This window comes from Tamandua tetradactyla, chromosome 19 (assembly GCF_023851605.1).
Source record: "Tamandua tetradactyla isolate mTamTet1 chromosome 19, mTamTet1.pri, whole genome shotgun sequence".
Lineage (NCBI taxonomy): Eukaryota > Metazoa > Chordata > Mammalia > Pilosa > Myrmecophagidae > Tamandua > Tamandua tetradactyla.
This window is the reverse complement of record NC_135345.1, coordinates 13,839,375-13,861,830: the sequence shown is the minus strand read 5'-3', so window position 1 is coordinate 13,861,830 and position 22,456 is coordinate 13,839,375. Positions and strand designations below refer to the sequence as shown.

General features: G+C 39.1%; 1 long non-coding RNA gene across 16 annotated transcripts in view; it reads left to right on the top strand.

Annotated features, from left to right (window-relative positions):
* LOC143663041 (uncharacterized) overlaps positions 1-16,244 on the top strand; it is a 286,695-nt gene extending 270,451 nt beyond the window's left edge. For 7 of the 16 annotated variants that reach the window (XR_013165728.1, XR_013165730.1, XR_013165727.1 and 4 more), the window contains 3 exons: positions 9,861-9,931; positions 11,770-11,856; positions 14,520-15,192. This is a non-coding gene — a long non-coding RNA (uncharacterized LOC143663041). Of the gene's footprint in view, positions 1-9,194; positions 9,423-9,860; positions 9,932-10,219; positions 10,723-11,769; positions 11,857-14,519; positions 15,193-16,146 lie in introns of those variants that run through there. The other 9 variants (XR_013165739.1, XR_013165736.1, XR_013165731.1 and 6 more) reach the window with 8 other exon arrangements.
* The last annotated feature ends 6,212 nt before the right edge of the window (positions 16,245-22,456 follow it).

The following is a 22,456-nucleotide window of genomic DNA, read 5'->3' as shown; positions in this document are numbered from 1 at the left end:
CTAGCCAAAAACTAAAGGACAAATACTGTATGGTCTCACTGATATGAACTGACATTAGTGAATAAACTTGGAATATTTTGTTGATAACAGAGACCATCAGGAGATAGAAATAGGGTAACATATTGGGTAACTGGAGCTGAAGGGATACAGACTGTGCAACAGGACTGGATACAAAAACTCAGAAATGGACAGCACAATACTACCTAACTGTAATATAATTATGTTAAAACACTGAATGAAGCTGCATGTGAGAATGATAGAGGGAGGAGGGATGGGGACATAAATGAAATCAGAAAGAAAGATAGATGTTAACGATTGAGATGGTATAATCTAGGAATGCCTAGAGTATACAATAATAGTGAAATGCACATTGTACACATTTTAAAAATGTTTTTGCATGAGGAAGAACAAAGGAATGTCATTATTGCAGGGTGCTGAAAATAGATGGTAATTAATATTTTAAAATGTCACCTTATGTGTGAGACAAAAGCAAAAAATGTTTATTTGTTACAAAATTTATATTTTGACTAGTGCATTTCCTAATATAATTTATGTAGATAGTTTGATTGAATGCCTTAAGTACTTGGAATCTCGGGTAGGACATGAGATTTTGTTGGTTTGTCCAGAGTGATGCCCCGATGAATCCCAGAGTGATTCGATCAGTGAGTGGAAAAGTATTTGCAAATCCCCCTTTGGGGAATGGTGAGAGTGGGGAGAAATTCAACTTCCCCAAGTTGAATTCTTGATATTCTCACAAGCAGTGTGGACAACCAAAGGTATAGGCTGAGCCCCCAGTCTTGGGGTTTGTTCATATGAAACTTCATCCCACAAAGGATAGGTCAAGTCTACTTAAAATCTAGGCCTAAGAGTCACCCCCAAGAGAGCCTCTTTTGTTGCTCAGATGTGGCCTCTCTCTCCAGCCAACACGATGAACAATCTCACCACCCTCCCCCTCTCTGCATGAGACATGACTCCCAGGGGTGTGGACCTTCTTGGCAACGTGGGACAGAGATCCAGGAATGAGCTGAGACTCAGCATCAAGGGATTGAGAAAAACCCTAGAATGAGCTGAGAATTAACATCAAGGAATTGAGAGAACCTTTTCAACCAAAAGGGGGAAGAGTGAAATGAGACAAAGTGTCAATGGCTGCGAGATTCCAAACAGAGTTGAGAGGTTATCCTGGAGGTTATTCTTACGCATTAAGTAGATATCACCTTGTTGTTCAAGATGAAGTGGAGAGGCTGGAGGGAACTGCCTGAAAATGTAGTGCTGTGTTCCAGTAGCCATGTTTCTTGATGATGATCGTATAATGATATAGATTTCACAATGTGACTCTGTGGTTGTGAAAACCTTGTGTCTGATGCTCCTTTTATCTACCATATCAACAGACGAGTAGAACATATGGACTAAAAATAAATAATAGGGGGAACAAATGTTAAAATAAATTTAGTTTGAAATGCTAGTGATAAATGAAAGCGAGAGGTAAGGGGTATGGTATGTATAATCTTTTTTTTTCTGTTATCGTTTTATTTCTTTTTCTAAATCGATGCAAATGTTCTAAGAAATGATGAATATGCAACTATGTTATGATATTGAGAATTGCTGATTGTATATGTAGAATGGAATGATATGTTAATTTTTTTGTTTGCTTGTTGTTAATTTTTTTAATTAATTAAAAAAATTAAAAAACAGTATTCAGATCGAATAACAACAACAACAACAAAAAATTAAGCATTATAATGAGACTTATAAAATATGGGTCTGAAAACTCTAATATCAGGATCTCCAGTGGTGCTTTTTTTCTGTTTTAGAACTTTCTTGGGTCTTATTTATATTTCTCTTTGTTTTATTTAAATCTTATCTTTGTTTATGCCTTGTTATTTTTGATTGAGCTGCAGATATTATATATGAAGCATTATATGATAATTTTAGGTATTGAATGATGTCATTCTATTTAAGGTAAGATGATCTGTATCTATCTATGTATCTATATCTATCTCTCTATCTCTATCTATCTAATCGTCTACTATCATCTATCTATCTATATCACCTATCTATCTATATCTATTTATCATCTACTTATCTATCTATAAGTTGTTCTGAGAGGCAGATAGACTTAATTATGTACTGAGATAATTGAAGTTGAACTTCAGTCCTTCAGAGGGAAAGCATATTTCATCTTCATCCTTACTTCTAGAGTGTACCCCTTCAAAGTATTTATTAAAAAACTTATGGTGTTCACCAGAGACACTACTCCTTTTGATCTATGTTCAGATTTTCTGCCTTTTAGCCTATGTTTTAGGAATCTGTAATTAGATCATAAGGAAAAGTAGCACAAATGCCAGGTTCACCTCTCTTGGTTTTTTTTTTTTTTCCCAGAGTTTGGTCCTCCAATTTCCTACTGCCTTGGGACTTCATCAGTGCCTTCAACAAATGTTTCAGTTGTTTGTTTGTTTGATTGTTTATTTATTGATTTATTTATTTTACAGCTTTTCTAGTTGTTCTTGGAGGAATGGTTTCAAAACGACCTAGAGAACCATTTCCATAAGTTTACTTTTCCTTTTAAAAAAATCTACCTTCAGATTGCTAGAATGTTTTAAGGTTTGGGTATGTACCCTAAACTATTTCTTTTCTAAACCTTTCTTATGTGATTTCTAAGTCTTGGTCTTAGTTTTTTCTCTTGTTTGTTTGGTACTTTTCAAAAGTGGTCTATGATTAAAGCAACAAGGAAAGAATCCAAAGTTAATATAAGAAAACAGCTAATAATCTCTTCCCAAACTTTCTACCTCCCGTATGCCTCTAAGGTAAACCATATTAATAACTTAGTCTATTACATTCCCATTTTTCTTCATGTTAATCTACACATATGCAAATATATATCCTCTCATAACATTCACAAACACAAAGAATTTTGTTGTAGCTCATTTTTACAAAAGGTGGCATATAAGTGTGTGAGTGTGTATTTGAATTTTTATCTCTCGATTAAAAGTGCATCATGAATTTTGTACACATACCAGGCCGTTGCATGTGGGTCTAGCTCATTGTTTTGAAGAACTGCATTGCATTAGATAGAACGGACATATCATACTCTTAAAGCTACTTTCCTATTGAAGGACGACCAGTTTATGTCCATGGTTTTGTTATAGCAATACAGCAACATCCATCTCAATCTCTCTCTTTCTCTCTCCATACATATGTATATGTATATACACATGCATACATATATATATATATACACACACACATACACATACGTACATATATGTGCTGATTTATTCTTCTAACCTTGATTCAATATTTTAGGATGGGACCCTTTGATTAGATTGTTTCCATGGAGATATGATCCACTCAATCATGGGTACGTCTTTTGATTAGATGGAGATGTGACCCTACCCATTCATGGTGGGTCTTGATTAGTTTGCTGGAATCTTGTAAAAAGGGAGGCATTTTGGGAAAGCACAGTTGCCTCAGAGCTGACATAGGTTCAGACATTTAGAGATGCTTGGACTGCAAACAGAGAGAGCAGAAACCTAGGAACAGACATTTGAAGATGCAGAGCCCAGCAGATGTTGCCATGTGCCTTCCCATGAGATGCTAAGCAAGCCAGAACCTGGAGCTAAGGGAAACTGACAGATGAAATCCAAGGTTGTGCTCCAGAGCAGCCAAGTGAAGGCCTACAGAACCTTAAAGAGAAAGTCACTGTAATCAGAAGCTGGAAGCAACACAACTGGGAACAAGGACCAGCATATACCAGTCATGTGCCTTCTTATTTGACAGACTTCAGCCTTTCTTGGGTCAAGATATCTTTTTCTGTGTGCCTTAGTTTGGATAGTTTCATGGCCTTAGAACTGTAAAATTGTAACTTAACAAATTCCCCTTTTAAAAGCCATTCCATTTCTGGTATAATCCATTCTAGCAGTACTTAGTAAAACAAAACAATATATAAATGTATTTAGATAAATAGATGTATGTATATAACTAAGATGGTTGTATATTTAATGTGTAAATATATATACATATGATTTCATTTCTTTAGAAAAGATTTACCATGGGAGGATTGTTGGGTCAAAGATTACATTTAATTTATAATATATATTGCCAGCTACTTTCCAAATAGTTCGCATCCATTCATATCATTATTGGCATTGTGTGAGGATCCCCAGATATTTAAAAAAAAATTTTAAGGAAATTTTTGACAATTTGTGAATGAAAATGATTTCTTTCATATGAGACTGCTAGAAAACTGAATATATATTCATTTTACTATTTTCCAGGTATTTTTAAGTGGTATTTTTGACTTTGTATTATAATAGGAATTTTAATAGTAACTACAAAAATTGATTGCATGAACTGATATTGATGTCTTTCATTTGGATTTTTGTTTCTGTGATCTTGGGAAGAGGGATCTCTTGTCTGACCCACCATGATTTATTAATATCTGAACACTTGGGTGCATTATTTCCTGGAAAACTAACTCTTAGTTAACATTATTTTATTCATGGTAATTTTATTATCAGTGCTTTAAAAAATTCCTTTCTTTTCCTTTGTCCATGAGGTAAAGGACGAAGCAGAATAAAAGGAAAAGAATTTCTATTTGGCACTGTTAACTCTTCTATCTTTTAAATGTCTTCAATCTTATAAATGTGTTTTAAGATTATATGACATATAAAGACAAGCACTTTCTAAATCTTCTTGGATAGAGTATGCTGGGATAGAATTTTTAAATATAAAATGATAACATAATTGATTTTTAAAAATTTTTTGCTCGCACAAAATAAAGACCTTACTGGTTTTCTTATCTTTTTTTAACCATAGACTCCTATCCTGATATATACTCCCTTTATTTTAATAGAGTATAATGTTACTTTGATCACAATAAGAAATACATAACAATGTGAGTTCGTATAACCAAGTTCTGGAGTCAGTACCAAAACTCCTAATAGTACTACAGAAGCAAAAATACTTATTTAAAGTGCCAAGAAAATGACAGTATGACTTCAGTGTAAATCTATGGAGAGATCATTAGGATGTCACAATGAAAATTTAAAAAGTCAATACATGCTGAATGTACTGACATCTGAAACTGACTCATATTGTCATCATGAGGGAGAATTAAAGCTGTCAGGGGAGGGTTGTGAATATCAGGCTAGAGAGTGAGGCAAAGGGAGTATGTGTTACATTATAAATCATGAGATTAAGGTGAAATCAAATGTACCATTACAAGCTTTCTCTCCATCAGGGATTTATTCAGTGTAATATTCCAATTCTTGAATTTTCACCTCTCACTCATCTGGAATGAGCATTATCCTTGGACTGAAATACATTTTCTTTCTATAGAAGATTTAAGGGGATTTTATATGGGTTTATATACTCTGAGCATATGAACTTTGCCTCTACCAAACAGCATCCATCCAAACTATATATATATATATATATATATATATATATATAATTATGCTTGAAATATTACTTAATACTGTTATTTGTGAGAAATGGCTGAGTCCATATTCTGTAATGAGAGCCCTTCATTCCTTACTATTAACAATAATATACAGCATGTACACTAAATTATACAGAATGGGTTTTCATTACTAAATATTTCATTAAGCAATTCTTGATACCGTTAAAATGTGGATAAGTGAATATTCTTAGCTGGTCAGCTCTGCATTTTCCTTTTGCTTATGCTATTTTTGTCTGATGATTTAGTCTATTAGGTTGGACTTTGCTTCAGGCCTATGCTTTTTATCTTGGCTGAAGCATTTCCTTAAATTTTAAATTATTGTTTACTCCTCTCTCCTAGTTATTTTAAAACTCTCATTCTCCACTGAAGGGTTTTCATCAGCATTTAAACATCTCAAATCTCTTTAGCTATGAGCAAAATAAATAGACATCCCCTCAGGAATATGAATCTGCCTCTAGCTCCTGCTCTCTCCCACTTTCCTTCAAGAATTAGCTTCTCAAAAGTGGTGTCTCTGTTTTCACTTCCTCCTCTTCCACTCAGTGACTCCAGTCTGGATTCACCCCCCACTCCCACTCCCTTGAAACAATTCATACCAAGTTCACAGATGACTTTCAACAAGACCTGATGCCTCAGAGACAACTGATGCTTTTCATAAAACTCTTTTGTATTTTTCATAACCATTTTCTCCACTTTTAGAAAACCAAACTCTTGAGTTTCATGCTGACACTATGGCATTTCCTCCATCTCATTTGCAGTTTCATTCTTCTCAAGCAACCCTCGTCTCTCAGCAGATGTACTGAAACAGCTTCCCGACTGTGCTCATTTTCACTCTATTTTCAAATCATTCCCATCTCATCTATACATTGTAACCAGAATGATAATTTCCCAGTGAAAATCTGAACGTGTGATTCCCCTATGATGACTTTTCAGCAGCTTCCTATTGTTTTTCGCACAAGGACCCAAATCCTCTTGCTGCGGTCTGCCTCTCCAACATTTTCCCTCCCATCACAGAATCTCAGTACATGACTTTCCCTCTACCTGTGATGCAATTCAATTCCATCTAAATCTCTTTCTAATGTCTGCTGGCTTTTTAGACCTTAGCTTCATCATTTCCTCAAAAATCCTGACTGACTCACAGACAAGTTCAAACTTCCTTTCATGTACCCTTTCAGCAACATGTACTTCTCATGCCATTCATCACAGTAAATAATTATACATTAATGTGTGTGATTTTTCTGTTTCCTGCATATAGATTATAAACACCGTGAGAACAGGGTCCATGTCAACTTTTACTCACTAATATGTTCCTGGCAGTTAATACAGTTCTTTGCATATGGTAAGTTCTGAACTGCTGATAAACTATTGGACTACAAAGTTTTCCTCAACCTACTTTTATGGAAAGGCCCAGTATGCTCTATAAAAGGTATTTATAGTTATCTTATCCCATGGCTATCTGGCCAGGCTTTCTTTCCTTTCCATTCCTCACCTCTTTACATAGATATGTTTGGGAATACCTACTATGCAGGATTGCTGTAGATTGCTTTTACTGTCCCAATTTTTCACATCTCCCTGTGCCCAGTCACTGTTTCATATGTCTTTGTAGTTCCTTCCATAAAGAGTAAATTTTTTCATTTTTATTTTGGGTTTAGAAATAGAACTTGCTAATGCCATCGAATCATTAGCCTGCATGTCATAAAGAGAGATCTGGAAAGCACTGTTATGGTTGGGCTTGCTCCTTCGAATAATTGCCATCACCAAAAAGGGAGCGTGCCCAGTGTAGCTCTCTGGTCTCAAGAGAGGAGTGAGTGACAAGTGGAGAAGAGCACCTCTGGCCAAGACTGGCTTGATTGAACTCCAGAAACCTGCAGACCCATAATCTAATTAGATGCTGATTCTACGCCTTTGAGTTTTTTGTGCATTTTACAGAGTATATCATGGCCACAGTTGAATAACATAAGGTCTTAGGAAGATTAAATTAAATACAGATATAAAATACCTGATAATACCTGAAGCAGAGCCTACCTACTTCTTTCTCCTCATTCCCCTTCAGAAAAGTTAGTGAAAAGGATGCACTCTTACACTTTCCCAAGTCTTATTAGGATCAGACAGAAAACTAGTTTCAGTCAGATTCATAGCATCAAATGTAAGCAACCATGATGGTGTAAGTGAAAGAAATCCATATTTTTTTTGGCAGTTTTATTGATCTTTTTAATGGTTTCATTGCTTACTCTTTCATGTCTCCCCTTATCTTTATTATTTTATTAGGGTTTACACTGTTGTTGTTTTTCTTCCAACTTCTTGTGTTGAACAATTCCATTTATAAGTTTTAATCTTTCTTCCTATGAATGTTTATGCCAACAAAGATGTCCCCCTACCCAATAAAATCAGTTTCATTGCATTACTCAATTTTTAATATGTAGTGTTTCCTTCGTCATTCATTCCTAAACATACAGCAATTTCCATTGTTTCTTCTTTGACTGAAGAATTGTTTTAAGGTGTTGTTGCTAATATTGTTTTGGTTAAACAAATACAGCTTTATTTTGTGAGGGGCATTTTTTTTTTGGTCTAGATTTCTAATTGTATTACATTATGTTCATGTAGTGTGGGCTACATTTTATTCAAGTAGTGTGGGCTACATTTTATAACGTCTTTGGTATTTGCTAAGATTTCTCTTGACTTAAAAGAAGATTAGTACAGTATTCTTTATAAGTCCATTGGTTCACTATTGTTTACTGCTCTATCGATATAATTATTTTGCTTATTTGTTTACATTTATTTTAGATTGAGACTCGTAATATGAAAAAAATGTCTTTTTCCTTCAAATTTTCCCTGTAATCCTCTCTCCCTCTTTTATTGGAAATAGACAGATAGATGCAGAAGTTTAATCAAAAAATAATATTACTTATCCTTAGATTTTTTAATCTTATTTTGTCAGATATTAACATTATTATACTGACTTTCTTTTGGTTAATATTTGACAGATATACTTTTTTACTCTCTGTTTTGCAAAACTTTACGCCTAATTAACTTACAGAAATTTTTATTAGCAGAATAAAGTTAGATTTCTTAATTGTTGTTTACAAATTCAGTGTGATAATCTCTTTTAACAAGTATCTTTAAACAAGATTGTTTTATTTTCTTGTTTGAAAGTTATAGATTTTGTTCCTATTAATTTAATTGTTACCTTAAATTTTTAACATGTATATCTGATTTAATTACTAATAGTAAGTGAATCAAGACTATCTTTGTTAGGTTTTAGTATCATTTTTATGCTAACTTCATAGAAATAATTTTGAAGCTTTCTGTTTATATTGCAAAACAGTTTAAATATTATTGAAATATTCTATTCTATAAATATTTGCCTACTTCTTTTTTAAAAGTGTCTGATCATGTTCTTATCCAGAGAAAGGAAATAGCTCTTTGGCAATTTATTTATTCCTTCTATAGTACTTGACTAAGATTTTCCAAATATTTTGAATAAACTTGATATTTTTCCTTCCTTTATTATTGTCTCCTTTATCCAGATTTCAGATGTATTTTCACCGAATTGGGTAATAAAAGATTTCCTTTACAACTTTGGTTATTTCACTCTTATCATTTATTTTCTGCGTTTGTGCTTTCCTTCATAATTTTAAAAAACATCCGTACTGTCTACTGATCTCCCTTTCTACTGCTTGCTCTTTCCCATGTAGGGAGGTACTCTTTGAGTGTGAGCTCATCTCCAGTAGAATTATTTTACATTCCATGAGAATCTTCTGAATGAACTCATGGTGACAATCTCTATGGGAATTCAGCCCTATGGATTTAAAATATCCTGTGCTATTTTTACCTTACTTTCTTGGTTTGGGCTTCTAACATGAAGCATGCTCTGTGAAAATTCAAATGCCATAGTTCTGGGTGGAACAGCCCAGGGATTTATCTTTCTCAAGAGTGAACTGAATTTTAAATCTGTCCACCCAAGGTACAGAACATAAATAAGCTTCCTCACTGCACCCATAATCCTGTAGAAGCATTTTTTTAGTACCTGAATTTGTGGAAGGGACAATACTTTGACAATTAAGATCTAGATTCCTGTTTCTAATATACCATGGTGCAGAGGCTTTGTCTCTTACTCCTGTGAGCGCTTTAGAACCCCAGGCCCATAGCAATTTGGCTTTAAGATGGAACTTATTATACCTCGTTGGATGTCTATGGTATTAGATGATGTTTACTATTTTGAATTTTATTTTTCTTTACATTTCCTTTGCATGTATATTTTGCTTTCTTTCTTTTGAACTTGGATCTAAATATATTTATGTGTAATTTTTTAATATTTAAAACTGTTTTTATCTTAAATTTGCTTTGATATGTTTTTAAATATTTAAACTCTTTCACCAGAGTTTCTATGTATTTGTTGCAGAATCAGAGAAGAAGAGCCTATCCAAGTTTTCTCCACCATGTTGCCAGATACTGCATCTACTGGCTTCACAGGTGAGAAAATTGAGGCTAGCCAGGCTGGATTAGAACTTTTCCTAGGGCATAAAGTTATTAAGCAGCAGCGTCAGGACTCAAACCTACATTGCCAGAATGCCAAGACTTGTGTCTAACACATAACAGACATTCAGTGAATGCTTAGGTTAAATGCCTAATTATTTTTTTTTAAGGACATAGATTTTTTTCTTTCTTTGGCATTGCCATCGGTGATAGAGATGGTGGGAGTGGCAAGACACTTCCTTTCCAATCTTCACAACTGAAGGATTGGACATTTTTGTATTTCAGACTCGGCTACCAAGATACCCAAAGGAGAGTTTATGAACCTTAGATGCTGCCTCCCAAGGCAGGGAGATTTGAACAGTGATGCTGGCATTTTATTACTGCTCAGTAATTTATCACTCAAGCATCTTACAAAGGCTGTATATTTTTCCTCTGAAACATCTGATCCTTCATCTATCCAGTATTCATGTTTTGAACAAAGAAAATGTTAGCAGAAGATGAGACACAAGGCACTTCAATCCACCTTTAAATGCTGGCTGCATTTCAGATGATTTACAGAAAACTTGGAGGAGGAAAGACCTATTATCTGTATTATTGCAAGAGAGAAAAAATTAAGTTATTCAGAAGGGCTATCAGATTTTGATTTCTAAAACATATAAATACAAACCCACCTCTAGAAGAAATCTAAGCATTTATAGTACTATTTGATAATACTGTCTCATTATCCTAACTGGTCTCCATGGTCTGATCTCATCCTTTTACCATCAATTTGTAGCCTAGCAGCTAAACTGTCATAGTTAAAATATAGGTCAAATTGTGCCCCTCTTCTTCTCAATGATTGCCTTCTCAGCTCAGCAGAGTAGGGACCCAAATTCTAATAAGGGTCCATAAATTCTTAAAAAGCTGATCCTCCCTTCTAGTTCTCTAATCTCATCTCTTTTGACGCCACACTTCCCTACTCCTTACAACTTTGGCTAAATCTTCTCAGCCACATTGACTCCTGGAAGTTTTTTAGACACAGCTAGTGGACCTTATTTGGGGGCCAAAGTTCCAGCTCTTCCCTATATCTGAAATGCTATTCCTCTTGATAGTGTCATGCCTCAGGCACTCTGTTTCCCATCCAGCCTGGGTCAAATGTCATTGTACCAGTGAGGTATTTCTCAGTACTTCATTTATATTTAAAATCTGTTTTCCCTGTCCTAAAATGAAGCTTCCAATCCTGTTTCCAGTTTCAATTTTCTGCATAGCGTTTATCACCATTGAATATACTACAGCCCACCCCCCACACACACATACGCACACACAGGCCCTTTTTTAATCTTTCAATTTATCTATTTATAATAGTCTTTTATTTATTTATTTAATCCTTCATTATTACTACTTTTTGTTTCTATGCCTCTACTAGAATATAAGCTTCGATGAGGCAAGGTTATTTTTGTTTTGCTGGGGTTTTTTTTCCCTAATGTATTTTCAGCACCTAGAACATTGCTTAATACTAATATTTACTAGAGTCATATTGGTCGATGAATTTAAAATGTCATTCATTGAACCTTAACAATACAATTTATGCATCTTAATTCATTTCATCTTTATAAGGAGGCCCTCATATATTTCCCATTTTAGAGTTGAAGGAAACAAACACACAGACTATATAACTGTTGCAGGATATATAATAGAATTTTAAAGTAATTTCTCTGCTGGAAATCAATGACCAATTTTCTCATTGCCTGGATAAAGTATTATTTTTAACTTTTCATTCATGCTTCTCTGCAATCTGACCTGTGATCATCTTCTCAGCTAATTGTACCATTCTCTCTTCCTATTATACTGGACAGTTCATACAGAAAGAAAAAAAACAGAGAATTATGATGAAAAGAAGAAGTTGTGTAACCATCTTGGACTGAGCTCTTAATGTGTATGAGGTATGATATCTATTATAGGTGCCATCTCATTTAATTCTCTCCATAACTATCGAGGAAACATAGATATTTAAGAGACAACCCTGTGGTTTGACTTAGGACTCTTTGACCTCAAAGTCTGTGACCTGAACCACAAATTAGACTGAGTTGGAATTAATTTTGGCCTGGTGCCAGCTGCCCTCCATTCTGGGAGCAAATGGCTCAACTTGGGGTAAAAGTGCAGTTGCAGCTTCAGCTTATCCTCTGTATTAGTTTTCTATTGTTGTGTAACAAATTACCACAAACTGAGTGACCTGAAAGGGCAACCATTTATTAGATCACAGTTCTTGATGTTGAAAGTCTGATGTAGCATGGCTGGGTTCTCTGCTTAGGGTATCACAGGGCTAAAATCAACGAGCTGGCTGTGCTTTGGTCATTTCTGTAGGCTCTGGGAAAGAATCCACTTGCAATCTCCTTCAACTTGTTGGCAGGATTCTTGTGGTTGTAGGCCTGAGGTTCCCATTGCTTTGCTAGCTGCCTGCTGAGCATTGCTTTCAGTGCCTAGAGGCTGCCTGTAGTCCTTGCCACCTGATGTCTTCCATCTTCAAAGCCAGCAATTATACTTGGTATCCTTCTCATGATTCAAATCTTCAATTACCTCTTTTTCTGAACTCTATATCCAGAATCAAAGAGCACATGTGATTGGGTCAGGCCCATTCAGATAATCTCCTAAATTCAGAGTCAATTGATTTGGGACCTTAATTTTATCTGAAAATACCTTTGCTGTATAATATGACATAATCACTGGAATGATATTCTATTCATGTTCATAAACCTAGAGATTATACAATAGTACAAATACACCAATAAGTGGGAATATTAGAGACATTTTAGAATTCTTCCTACCACATGCCCCTATATTTTTCCATTCCTTTCATTCTGTGTTAAACATTTCCCTTTCTCATGATAATTAGTCTCTTTTCTTCCTGGAAAAATACCCAAAAATGCATGTGATTTCGTTTCATGCTCAAAGAATGCCTTGGACCTTCCTCCTTTATTGTTCAGTATCTTATTTAAAATTTGCCTTCATGGAGACTTGAGTGCTTTTTCCCCACATGTTCTCTGCAAAATTCCTTGTTATATTTGCACATAAGGTAATTGTGAATGCCCTCTCTCTCTCTCCTATGATATGGGATGGTAGCAGAAGGAAGAGACCACAGTGACTTGAAGAGAAGAACTCTTTGCTGAGTGCTAGCAGAAAATTTATTCCCTACCTAGCAAATGCTCCAGCATATCTAATATCTACTCCTTGGCCAGAACAACCTGAGGATTTTCCATTTACTTATTATTTTGTAACAGCTTTATTAAGGCCATTTATAGCTCAGAACTCCCATACTTGTCTCTTTTACCCATTCCACCCCTAATGAGCAGGTGTGATCCTATGAACTTGCTATTTAGAATATTTTATTGGCTACTCTCAGCTGAATCTTATTCTCATTGGTTTGTTTATGGCATTTTCTGACCCTAGACCAACTTCTTGCTAATTATAGGAGATAATTTATAAAGTACTCCCATTGCTAGATCCTAAGAAAACTTGAATTGTGTTTGTGTGTGTGTGAACAGGGGTGTTTAAAGCAATTCCAATCTAGCCAGTAGAGTAACAATATTTCTTTGCTTTTGTTCTTTTTTCTTTTTTCCTGCTGTGCTCTGAATTGGCCTTTAATTCATTAAACATTCATGCACAGAAAATGTCCAGGCACTATCCTCAGCACTGGAGACACAATTGTGACCCAATTGACAAAACTCTCTTGCCTTCATTGATTGTACACCATGTAGGGACTGTGTGTGTGTGAAGATGTATCAATAAAAATATTCTTTATGAGGAGATTACCCCTTAGCAACTTTTCATAAAAATATAAAGATCATAAATATATGTAGATTAGGACCTGTTGGGGCAGAGGAATATTTAAATAGACAAAGCCAGTCTTCTGCTCTGTTTTGACCTTAGATTGCGTAGGCCTATCTAGCTTAAGCAAAAATGAGATATCCCAATAGTCTCCTTAATATCAAAGCATGTTATTTTGCCTTCTTTTACCCATTGTGAATCTGTTTTCCATAGAGAGGTTGTTGGGAAAGCTCTGATTTTGTAAAAGAGGCCATCAAGAAGTTAGATAGGATGATAAGAGGAATGTATTCAGCCAACTCTAAATCCTCCCTCTTCCTTAACCTTGGCTCTTACAATTGCCTACTACTTGAAGATGTGCTAGGAAGTGGGTAAAGAGGCATATGACTACATTAGGTACTGATGATGGTACAAGAATAATGTCTACCCCAAAGGGCCAAGAGAGTCTAAAGAAAGGTGCAACCTAAGCTCTCTGGGTGGGTTGGGGAATGTTCCTCTAAGGCTACTTGAGTGAGATTTTGAATGAGGAGCAGCACTTTGCAGGATATCAGATTGCCAGACAAAGTGTTCTCAACCCAAAACACAACATTAAGCAAGACTCAGAGGTGCACAAGGAATTGGCCCCTTAGCAGACCCCGCTTTTTTTATATTGCTAGTAAAAAAAGGATGAATGGGGACATGGGGGAGAAGAAGGCAAGGGATTTGCATGTCATGCGTATTGGTTTTCTATTGCTGCTGTAACCGCACAAATTTCGTGGTTTAAAACAAGTGTATTATCTTACAGCTCTCTAGATCAGAAGTTCAGCATAGGTCTCATCAAGCAAAATCAAGGCATTGACAGGACTGGTTCTTCTGGAGACTTTAAGAGAGAACTTAGAGACCATCTGCACTCCTTGACTTGTTAGAGAGAATTTAGAGATCATCTGCACTCCTTGACTTGTGGCCCCTTCTTCCATCTTCAAAGCCAGCCGCGCTGCTCTTCTCTGATCCTTCTTCCATTGTAAGCCTCTCTGACCACCGCTGAGAAAGGTTCTCCACTTTTAAGGAGACATATGTTTAAATTGGGCCCACCTGGATAATCCATGATACTCTCCACCTCAGAAGGAGTTTTATTCTGCCAAAGTTGCCAGGATCAAAGATGGATCAGCTTTTAATAAAAGGGGATTTATTTGGCTAAAAATTTGTAGTTCTTCAGAGGAAAGACAGCTAGCTTTCACCTGAGTTTCTCTGTCACATGGGGAGACACATGGTGATCACTGCTAGCCTTCTCTCCTGGCTTCTGGGTTCCATTGGTTTTCCCCAGGGTGATTTCTTTCTGTATCTCCAAACGTCTATGCTGAGGTGTGAGTGCTGAGATGTGGTATGCTGAGCTCCTTGAACTGTGCTGTGTTCAGTTCTCTTCTGACCTCTCTCTTTTAAGCCTTCAGCTAATTAAAGTAAACATCAGTCATTGTGGAAGGCACACCCATTAGCTGACTGTGGCTGTAATCAGCCTTAGATGAGTTTCACATGCTAATGATTCATATCCACAGCAACTGAACGACAGGGCATAATTACCTAGCCAAGTTGACACCTGAACCTAACTACCTCACAAGGTCTGTATCTTTAATCACATCTGTAAAGTTCCTTTTGCCACATAGAGTAACATATGCACAGGTTCTAGTATAACAGCATGGACATCTTGGGGAAGGGACAACATTATTCTGTCTACCACACCATGGTAATGTAACAGAGAAATTAGGATTTAAGGAATGATTATGGTTGCTGAATCATTATAGAGATATTCCTTTTGCTTTCTGTTATACTGGAGTTCAAAGTGGTCTACTCTTTGAACTGTAATCCAACTGCCTTGATCTCTGATAACGTTGTATAGCCTTTATCTTGTGCCCTTGTGATTATAAAAGCCTTGTGACTGACTCAGTTGTACCCATTTTATCCTGGTTTTCATATTTGGAGTCTTGTGATCACTGAAGATAGCCCCTAATGTTTATTAACAATGGGCCCTGGGTCAACCCAGAACTAACCCACCCCAAGTCCAAAGTTATCTTGATAACTAAAGCTGGATCTAAACAAAATGGGCCTTCCTGACATGCGCTGTAGCTTAGACTTTAGCCTACAAGTCACCTATGCCTCATTATAACACTAAAAATCACACCTCTCATCATATTAAGGCCATTTTCTTGCATACTTTCTGTGACTAAGCATGTAATCAATCTGCATATGCTCAATAATTAAATCACCTCTAATTACATCATTTGTAGCCATTGTATTCAGTATCCTAAAGCCTGCCTATCTTTTGATACTATAAAACTATCCGAATTACTGCAGTTCAAAGAGGTTTTTGGGCTGATAGACCATCTAATCGCCTGCTTTGGCCTGGCAATAAATATTTTTTCTTTTTGTAACCCCAGTGTCTTGGGAATTGGTCATTGAGTACATCGAGCACAAGAATCCACCATCCACCACCTTTGTCCCGTAGCAGTAAAATATTTTGGCTTTCTTCTGAAGGTGAGGAGAATCATTGAAGGAATTGCAGCACAAAGCACAGACTTGCATTTTAGAAAGTTTGTTCAGTCCTAGGTTTGTCACAAATGATTGAAGAATGGTCATATTCACTAATAATCATTAACACAGTGTGAAAAGCTAACTGGGTTTCTGCCACTATTTGAAGTGCTTTGCAACCCTTATCATTTAGCCCATATACATTAGAGACATTTTGATTATCAATATTCCATTTTATACTTGTGAAAATAGAAGCTCAGAGAATTTAGACAACCTTGCCCAGAGTATTACAATTGCCAGTGGCAGAATTATGATTTACCCCAGGCTATCTGGCTTCTAGAACCAGTGTTCTAACTACTACCCAGAAATGGCCTAAAGTGTGGAGAGCCGCCTCCCGGGTCAGGCCTAGTGGACACGCTGCAGCCTGCTCTAGAGTTCCCCCCGCCCATCGAGTGAGCCAAGATGGCGCCCGCATCCTGTTTCCGCGTATGACGCACGCGCCCACCAACCCTATCTTCCAATCACCTCTGTATACGTGGCACTAACCTATTGGGTTTGGGCACAGTATATAAGAGGTTACCCGGACAGGGTGGGTGGAGACGACCCACAGGGAGCCGTACCTGACGGCCGCATAGAGGTTGTTCCCCCGCGGGGTATCTTGTCCCGCGTGGAACCTGTAACAGAGAATGCAAGCTTAACTCCAGTAAAGGTCTGTGCTCACAACCGTTGCGTGCCTCGAACCCGTGTTTATCACTCGAGTCGGTTTGCCTGCGCCTGTCTCTTTCTCCCCTCCTGTTCCCTTCGCCGGCCGGGGATCAGAAGCCGAACGAGACGGCCGCGGACAAGTGGTGGCCCGTACGGGGAACCTCCTCTCTCGACACCTCTTCTGCAAGGAGAGCCGTACTGTCTCTTCTTGAACTGAGAAGGACGTGCATCCTGAGCTCGCAGCGGACTTCCCGCGCCTGATCACCGCGAGAAGGTGAGTACTTCTTATTACGTGAGAGTTAAGGCCCGTGGGCTTTCAGGTAGCCCCGGGGACTCGGAAGAGCTCTCCGAGTGATTAAAGTACAGTGCCGACTGCAAGCATGGGGCAGTCAGGAAGTTCACCTTTGTTAGCTCCTTTAAAAACCCTTTGAAGCAGCGGGGCATCTCGGTTAGGAAGAGTTCCCTCCTGCGGTTCCTTGAAGATATTGCTGCTTTTGCACCTTGGTTCGCCCACTCCGGGAGCCTCAGCCTGCCTTCTTGGCTGAAACTTGGTAATGACATAGAACGGGCGCGCCGGACGGGCCTTTGTATGGACCCGATCCTGGTCCCTATCTGGGAGACCGTCCGTGCTTGTCTTGAGGCAGAGTCTACTACAGGCCTCAGTCCGTCTCCTGCCCTGCTACAGGCACGGCATCCGCTCCAAGAAACTCAGTCAGCTTCGTCTGCGGACGGCTCCTGTAAGGGCAAGCCGCCGGAGTCAAACGCCAGTTCAGACAGCTCTGACTCAGAGTCAGATGGTGATGAGACCGAGGGGGCAGACGCGCCTCCGCTGATCGATTGGGAGGGGCCTCCTATCTCACCCACGCGACCTTCCGCCCCGCCAGCGTCTGCTGCTGCGCCCCCGGGGATGCAACAGTTTCCGGTGGACGGTTTAGGTGATTCCCCCAAAGGCCCTCCCCGAGGGCTCCCCCTGGTGGCCATACCGAGTAGGTGCACTGATCCTTTGCTAGACCCGAAACCCCCAGCGGGCTGGTCAGGGGAGGGGCAGTTACGGCCGTGCCCCCCGCCCGAGTGGAGCAGGCGCTCAGCAGCGCTACTCTGAAAAGAATAAACCCCAGTGAGCCTTTTGAAGCCTGCGTGCTGCCGACAGAGTTACAGCCCACGGCAGTGCTATGGCAGCAAGAACCATTACTCTGGGTTCACCCTGGAGTTTCCCCAAAAAAGGTCCTAGAGCACTATCCTACAGCTGTTGCAGATCTGGCCTTAGAATCAATTAAAAGGGCCATACAACATTTCGGCCAGCAACCTGAAAACCTCAGAGTACCTTACTCTTCCCAGCAACTTGAGATACTCACTGGGTGCATAGATCAATGGGCCATCCTCCGGTGTACATTTCTAGGAAGCATTAACAATCAATTCCCAAAAGCCCCCCTTTTGCAGTTTGTTACTCGACACCCAGTAATTTTTCCTAAAGTAACTTCGCCTAAGCCACTAGTGGGCGCCCTCACCGTGTACACGGATGGCTCCAGCTCCGGTACAGGGGCGTATTGTGTGGAAGGGGACACTCCCAAAACAGTATTTTTTCAACCACAAAAACCTCAGTGGGTTGAATTACAAGTCATTATTACAGTCCGTTGGAAGGATGTCCTGTCAGGACAATGGCAAGGCCCTGACCCAGTGCTCAGCTGGGCCAGAGGCTCTGTTTGTGTTTTTCCCCAGGAACCAGGACGTCAACCTGTGTGGGTTCCGGAAAGACTGGTGAGAACCGTGACGTCGCCCGAGGACGCCAAGGAACTGTTGCCCAGAAAATTGATAAGCCTCCAACCAGAGCCACCAGATCCGGTCTCCAACTCTGCTGATGATGGCGGCGACTGACGAGATAGCAACGAAAGTGCCGGTCACCCTTCGATTGTTTAGAAGGGGGACCAGTTTTAATAACCCCCGTTGCCTTCGACCTTTCCAAACTGGGCGAGACTGTACAAAGTCTGTGGAACCGAGTCACCTCATGGTTCTCTTGGCCCAGTTTGACCACTTGGATTCTTTTAGCAGTGGGACTCTTAGTAACTCTGCTCATTGTTAAATGTTTGTTAGAACGCTTGTTCCAGACGCAGCAACAGCTACGCGTCACCACTATGTTGGCTATGTCACTTGCCCCTGATGCCCCTGGCGACACCCGCACCGTAGCCCTGTCCTCCCCCCCACTGCGTGGCCCGTCACGGCCACTCAAGGCGGGACGCTCGAAAACAGGATCTGCTGCAAAGCCCATGGCCGTGTCCCGGGTGTAAAAGGCGGCACCAGAAGTCATAATTTTTGTCTAAAGGATGATCTCTACGGCGGAGTCACGGTCCTGGCCAGACTAGACTTAAGCCATTGCACAGAGACACCTACGACACTCTCGACTCTGGTTGCCGCTCTCCTGAGCCCCGCTTAGCCCAGTTGCGAGGCGAAGCACTGCAGGGAGAGTCACGTGGTTTCCAGTTCACGGGCTCTCCAGTCTCTATATGAGGAGTGCACTCTGGTTGGTGCCTAGCAAGCCTAGTCCAGACTCCCCAAAGCACCAAAACAAGTAGTGGGCTAATCAAGCTCACGGGAGCTCACTCATCAATGGAGACACTGGGTCTAAGAAAGGGTCTACGGACCAAAAATAATAAAAAAGGGGGAGATGTGGAGAGCCGCCTCCCGGGTCAGGCCTAGTGGACACGCTGCAGCCTGCTCTAGAGTTCCCCCCGCCCATCGAGTGAGCCAAGATGGCGCCCGCATCCTGTTTCCGCGTATGACGCACGCGCCCACCAACCCTATCTTCCAATCACCTCTGTATACGTGGCACTAACCTATTGGGTTTGGGCACAGTATATAAGAGGTTACCCGGACAGGGTGGGTGGAGACGACCCACAGGGAGCCGTACCTGACGGCCGCATAGAGGTTGTTCCCCCGCGGGGTATCTTGTCCCGCGTGGAACCTGTAACAGAGAATGCAAGCTTAACTCCAGTAAAGGTCTGTGCTCACAACCGTTGCGTGCCTCGAACCCGTGTTTATCACTCGAGTCGGTTTGCCTGCGCCTGTCTCTTTCTCCCCTCCTGTTCCCTTCGCCGGCCGGGGATCAGAAGCCGAACGAGACGGCCGCGGACACTAAAGAATGCAGGTACTAACTCCTGCCATACTTTGAAGTTGGGGCCCAGTGCTGGGGAAGGCTTTATAAATGAAGGGGGCTATGAAGAAGAAGGAGGAAATGAAAAAGTAGAGAGAATAGACAAAAAACTTCTGATGAATACCTTCACTATAGTCAAGCCACTATACTTCCTTTTTACAGCAAAATAAGATCTTTGGCCCCTATAATTGCTTGACTCTTTAAATGTTTGAAAAAGTAAGTCAGGGCCATTACAGAACAATATGTACTGATGCCTGAGGTCTCCCCTTTGATTGCGATTTTGCAAGTTTCACAGATAACTAACTGCCTGAGAATTGTCTCCCTCATCATGAATTCCATTTTGATTTTCTTCCTTCTTCTTGATTCTCATCTCCCCTTGCCAAAATTGTATTTTTTTAAAGATGTTTTCAAAAGGGTTTTTGTTCTGATTTAATGGGCTCAGTTTTCAATGTTGGGGCTGAAATTGAGGAGGTGTATTATAAAAAGTGAATGCATTTGAATGGGGACATTTCCTGTGAACTGTAATGGAGTCTTGTTCCACCCTGAAGCTCCTAAGAGTCAGGCTTCTGTTATTTTATTTCTAGATTTTCTTCCATCTCCTTTAAAACTTTTCACAATGACATCAAACAGCCTTCCTCTTGCTATGAAAAAGAGATAGCCCTTTCATCTATAGGTGGACTGAGGGTGTAAGCATTATCAAGCAAGGACAACCAAGACTATTGTTCTTAAAAAAATATGTTAACATAAATAAAAAGAAAATTTTTTCAGCTAGAGACTGTGAAATACTTCCTCTATCCTTAGCATCAGAGATGGTCACAGTAAAAAGCAGCCTATAAATAACCACTAGTTATAACATCCTTGCGTACATTCTTCAAGGAAAGGGACAATAGCAGCAAAAGTCAGAAATGGGGAAATAACATTTATTGGACAGTTACTTGTGCTGAGCAAAGTATTGCATACTTTATGCACCTTAAGTCATTTGTCTTCTGAAAACGCTGTGGCCAAACCATTGTTATCTCCATTCTACAGATAAGGAAACTGAGATTTTGGAGAAGCTAAGAATCTCATTAAAAAATTTGGTGAGGATTTGAATTCAGTCACTCTGACAGTGAAAGTCACATCATTTACCTTTACAATTTAGTTTCATTTTTATAAATGATCATTTAGAAAGTTTTCTGCTTCTTGTAAATGGTATAAGGGAAGAGGAAGTTTAGTAAATGTTGTGCAGAGAGAAAAATAATCATTAAACATCAAACAAGCATGTGTTGAATACCTAGTAAACACTGGTCCTGTATATTAGAGCATGGTTTAGTTATGTAATATAGATTACTCCCATCAAAAAGTTCTTAATATAGGTGACATAATGATGTTTAATATCTATAGTATAGCTAATAAATAACACACAATTTAGTATTCAATTTTATAGCACAGATAATAATGTCCTCTGGCATTCATTTAGCATTTTTGAGTTTGCAAACATTTCCATGTGCATTATATAATTGAATTTCCCAGTCTTCTGTGAGATGGGCATTACTTGGCTTTTTTTTTTTTTTGCTTGACCTTTTGCACTGTTATTGAATGAAGGCCCCGCAGCAGTTCAGCAGCATGACTAAGATAACACTGATAGTAAATTATGAAGCCAAATCTAGAGCACTGTTTGTCAGCTTCCCAGACGTAATTATTCAGGCCATATGGACTGATATCCTAATTAATCCATAGGCAGAATCAGCGAAGTATTTTACAAAAAAAAAAGAAGGCAGCCTTAGTAGAACATGCAACGGAAGTTTGCCTCTTCAGAATTTTTCCTCCTCCAGTCTTAGAAAAAGATTTTATCTCCCTCTGTTTACTGATTTCTTGTGACTTCAACTTTAAACTCACATGTTCCTCTTGGAATCTGGCATGTGCAAGCACTTCCCTCGGCATTTTTATTCACCTTTCTTCTATAGCCCTCAGTTTGGTTTGGACCCCTCCCTACTAGTATCCCCTGCTGTGTTGGAGCTTTCTGCTAAGTGCTTGACCTGTCAGCATCCAAAACCCCACCTGCCTAGTTAGGCCAGCTGTGTACCCCAAAGTAGCGATATGTAGGACAGCAGGCAGTTAAGGAAGATAGAAATCTTCAGGAGAGGTTTATAGTAGAGGAGAAACTTGAGCTGGGATTTTAAGAAAGTTTAGAATATGGTGGGATAAGAAGAGGGAGATGGGGAGGGAAAAGAGGAGACAGCAAAATGAAAGGAATAAAGGCTGAGTGAGCAAAGTGTACAGAAAAAGAGGCAAAAGATTGTGCATTAGATTCCACTTTTGTCATACGGTAAACTTACCTTCAGTTTTGAAAGGAAAGTGAAGGAGTGTAGAGGAGAACGCTTGAA